This window comes from Harmonia axyridis, chromosome X (genome assembly GCF_914767665.1).
Source record: "Harmonia axyridis chromosome X, icHarAxyr1.1, whole genome shotgun sequence".
Taxonomy (NCBI): Eukaryota; Metazoa; Arthropoda; class Insecta; order Coleoptera; family Coccinellidae; genus Harmonia; species Harmonia axyridis.
In genome coordinates this window covers 32,187,190-32,192,189 of record NC_059508.1, presented here as the reverse complement: position 1 = coordinate 32,192,189, position 5,000 = coordinate 32,187,190, and the positions used below count along the sequence as shown (strand labels likewise).

At 41.0% G+C, this 5,000-nt stretch overlaps 1 non-coding gene across 1 annotated transcript; it reads right to left on the bottom strand.

The window, feature by feature from the left end:
- Positions 1 to 2,417: 2,417 nt before the first annotated feature.
- LOC123687321 lies at positions 2,418 to 2,536 on the bottom strand. Its single transcript, XR_006749053.1, has one exon. It is a non-coding gene; the product is annotated as a 5S ribosomal RNA (ribosomal RNA).
- Positions 2,537 to 5,000: the final 2,464 nt, after the last annotated feature.

The following is a 5,000-nucleotide window of genomic DNA, read 5'->3' as shown; positions in this document are numbered from 1 at the left end:
TTATAAAAACCAAACCCGACCATGGATTTTGATTCTGATTGTTGATTATCGCTATTAGAACACATTAGGAGGCAACCAAATCAAATTTGAGAAAATTCCACGATCAGAAAATTTTTTTCGAAAAAAAAAAAAAAATTCGAGAACACCTCGGTCATGGCAAGTTATTTCCCACAATCCATTCCCCAATCAACGTACATCCCAGAAAAAATCATCTCTCTAACTATCCTGGTTCAAAAGTTGTATCGGAACATTTTCACGTCGAAAATATATCTCTAAGTCCAGACCGATGCACCACGTAATCTCGGGCAGACCGATGCACAACGTAAATGACGATCGGGACCGGGGCGATCGGTCGTATCTGACACCGCCGGCTCGGTTCTAACATCGTCAATGAGTCGGGGTTGAAAAAAAGGACGTGAACATTATTCCTTATAAAAACCAAACCCGACCATGGATTTTGATTCTGATTGTTGATTATCGCTATTAGAACACATTAGGAGGCAACCAAATCAAATTTGAGAAAATTCCACGATCAGAAAATTTTTTTCGAAAAAAAAAAAAAAATTCGAGGACACCTCGGTCATGGCAAGTTATTTTCCACAATCCATTCCCCAATCGACGTACATCACAGAAAAAATCATCTCTCTAACTATCCTGGTTCAAAAGTTGTATCGGAACATTTTCACGTCGAAAATATATCTCTAAGTCCAGACCGATGCACCACGTAATCTCGGGCAGACCGATGCACAACGTAAATGACGATCGGGACCGGGGCGATCGGTCGTATCTGACACCGCCGGCTCGGTTCTAACATCGTCAATGAGTCGGGGTTGAAAAAAAGGACGTGAACATTTTTCCTTATAAAAATCAAACCCGATCATGGATTTTGATTCTGATTGTTGATTATCGCTATTAGAACATATAAGGAGGCAACCAAATCAAATTTGAGAAAATTCCACGATCAGAAAATTTTTTTCGAAAAAAAAAAAAAATCGTAATCACCTCGGTCATGGCGAGTTATTTTCCGTATTTCATTCCACAATCAACGTACAACATAGAAGAAATCATCTCTCTAACTATCCTGGTTCAAAAGTTGTATCGGAACATTTCACGTCGTAATATCTCGCCAAGTCCAGACCTCGGCGATAGGTAGTATCTGACACCGTCCGCTCGGGACTGACATCGACTTGGACTCGGGCTGATGATGGGGAGGCGTTTAAGGACGTGAACATTTTTCCTTATAAAAATTAAAGTCGACAATGAATATTGATTCTGATTACTGATTTACGCTTTAAAAACACATTAGAAGGCAACCAAATCGAATTTGAGGAAATTCCACGATCAGAAAATTTTTTTCGAAAAAAAAAAAAATCCGAAAAATATTTTTCGATTCCTATTACTGATTTACTCTTTTAGAACACATTAGGAGGCAACCAAATCAAATTTGAGAAAATTCCACAATCAGAAAATTTTTTTCGAAAAAAAAAAAAATTCGAGGACACCTCGGTCATGGCAAGTTATTTTCCACAATCCATTCCCCAATCGACGTACATCACAGAAAAAATCATCTCTCTAACTATCCTGGTTCAAAAGTTGTATCGGAACATTTTCACGTCGAAAATATATCTCTAAGTCCAGACCGATGCACAACGTAAACTAGGGCTGAACCGATGCACCACGTAATATCGGGCAGACCGATGCAGAACGTAAACTCGATCATACCGATGCTTCACGTAATCTCGATCTTACCGATGCACCACGTAAACAAGGGCAGACCGATGCAGAACGTAAAGTAGATCTTACCGATGCACCCCGTAATCTCGATCTTACCGATGCACCACGTAATCTCCATCTTACCGATGCACCACGTGAACTGGATCTTACCGATGCAGAACGTGAATTGGATCTTACCGATGCACCACGTAAACTCGATCTTACCGATGCACCACGTAATCTCAATCTTACCGATGCACCACGTGAACTGGATCTTACCGATGCAGAACGTGAATTGGATCTTACCGATGCACCACGTAAACTCGATCTTACCGATGCACCACGTAATCTCAATCTTACCGATGCACCACGTGAACTGGATCTTACCGATGCAGAACGTGAATTGGATCTTACCGATGCACCACGTAAACTCGATCTTACCGATGCACCACGTAATCTCAATCTCACCGATGCACCACGTGAACTGGATCTTACCGATGCACAACGTGAATTGGATCTTACCGATGCACCACGTAAACTCGATCTTACCGATGCACCACGTAATCTCGATCTTACCGATGCACCACGTAATCTCAATCTTACCGATGCATCACGTAATCTCGATCTTACCGATGCAGAACGTAAACTCGATCATACCGATGCACCACGTTATCTCGGCAGACCGATGCAGAACGTAAAAAAAAAGCTTACAGCACGCGGTGTTCCCAAGCGGTCACCCATCCAAGTACTAACCGCGCCCGACGCTGCTTGGCTTCAGTGTTCTGACGAGAACTGGCAATTTCAGCGTGGTATGGCCGTAAACAACATATATTGCGATATTTTCTATGATATCTCACTTTTTGGGAGCGGAAAGGACGTGAACGTTTTTCCTCATAAAAAATGAAATAACTTTTGGATATTAATTCTGATTGTTGATTTAAGCTTTAAGAACACATTAGGACATATCTCAATGAAATTTGAGGGATTTCCGAAATCGAAAAATATTTTTCGAAAAAAAAAAAAAATCCCAGAAGACCTCGGTCATCTCAAGTTTATTTCCATATTCTATTACACAATCAACGTACATCACAAAAGGAACCATCTCTCTAACTATCACAGTTAAATTTTTGTATCGGAACATTTCACGTCGGAATATCTCGCTAAGTCCAGACCGGGGAGATCGGTCGCATCTGACACCGTCCGCTCCGGTCTAACATCGTCTTGGAGTCGGGGTAACGATGGAGAGGCGTTTAAGGACGTGAACATTTTTCCTTATAAAAATTAAAGTCGACAATGAATATTGATTCTGATTACTGATTTACTCTTTTAGAACACATTAGAAGGCAACGCAATCAGATTTGAGGAAATTTCAAGATCAGAAAATTTTTTTCGAAAAAAAAAAAAATTCAAGAACACCTGGGTCATGGCAAGTTATTTCCCACAATCCATTCCACAATCAACGTACAACATAGAAGAAATCATCTCTCTAACTATCCTGGTTCAAAAGTTGTATCGGAACATTTCACGTCGAAATACCTCGCCAAGTCCAGACCGGGGCGATAGGTAGTATCTGACACCGTCCGCTCGGGACTGACATCGACTTGGACTCGGGCTAATGATGGGGAGGCGTTTAAGGACGTGAACATTTTTCCTTATAAAAATTAAAGTCGACAATGAATATTGATTCTGATTACTGATTTACGCTTTAAAAACACATTAGAAGGCAACCAAATCAAATTTGAGGAAATTCCAAAATCAGAAAATTTTTTTTCAAAAAAAAAAAAATCCGAAAAATATTTTTCGATTCTGATTACTGATTTACTCTTTTAGAACACATTAGAAGGCAACGAAATCAAATTTGAGTAAAATCCAAAATCAGAAAATATTTTTCGAAAAAAAAAAAAAATTCGAGAACACCTCGGTCATGGCAAGTTATTTTCCACAATCCATTCCCCAATCAACGTACATCCCAGAAAAAATCATCTCTCTAACTATCCTGGTTCAAAAGTTGTATCGGAACATTTTCACGTCGAAAATATATCTCTAAGTCCAGACCGATGCAGAACGTAAACTCGATCATACCGATGCTTCACGTAATCTCGATCTTACCGATGCACAACGTAAACTAGATCACACCGATGCAGAACGTAAACTCGATCTCACCGATGCACCACGTGAACTGGATCTTACCGATGCAGAACGTGAATTGGATCTTACCGATGCACCACGTAAACTCGATCTTACCGATGCACCACGTAATCTCGATCTTACCGATGCACCACGTGAACTGGATCTTACCGATGCAGAACGTGAACTCGATCTTACCGATGCACCACGTAAACTAGGGCTGACCGATGCATCACGTAAACGACGATCGAGAGGCGCGAAAGGACGTGAACGTTTTTCATTATAAAAATTGAAATAAATGATAAATAATGATTCTGATTGTTGATTATCGTTTTTAATATGCATTAGTAGGCAACCAAATGAAATTTGAGGAAATTCCGATAACAGAAAATTTTTTCGAAAAAAAAAAAAATTCATGAAATCCTCGGTCATCGCAAAATATTTACCATATTCTGTTCGATAATCAACGTATATTTAAGAAGGAATCATATCTGTATCTATCTTGGTTCAAATTTTGTATCGGAACATTTTGACCAAAGTCCGAGCTTCGGCCGAAACAGACACCGCTGACCTGGCCTATCGATCGACCGAGAGTCGGGGATAGAGCGTAAGTGTTGTCTGGAGGGGAACCCTGTGCTCTCCTGACATATATAGGGAAGGTGGTCGCGTTGGGCGATGCAGAACGTTTGGATCGGGAATTATATTTTTGGTTCAGCTATTGGAATATGGTTTATTGTTGGTATATATTGGCGAAATAACGTTCTTACTGACTGGGGATATTCATAAAAATGAGTCCGGAGATTTTCAGATCGAAGTCCGAGTGATCCGACTTGGAAGGCGTGTTGGGTGGGTCGAGATGGCTTAGATCGATCAGACGAGGCGGGCTAAGTGTTGACGTCATGCATCGGTCCATTTTCAGATTGAGTCCGAGTAATCCGACTTTGAAAGAGTGTTGGGTGCGTCGAGACTGTTTAGATAGATCGGACGAGGCGGACTAGGTGTTAACGACATGCATCGGTATATTTTCTGATCGGAGTCCGAAGAAATCGGCCCTAGTAGGCGCAGCGGACGGTCGAGACGGCCTCGGTGGGTCGGATCGATCGGGAAAAGTTTGCTAAATCGTGTCTGGAGGGGAACCTTGGGTTCTCCTGACATATATA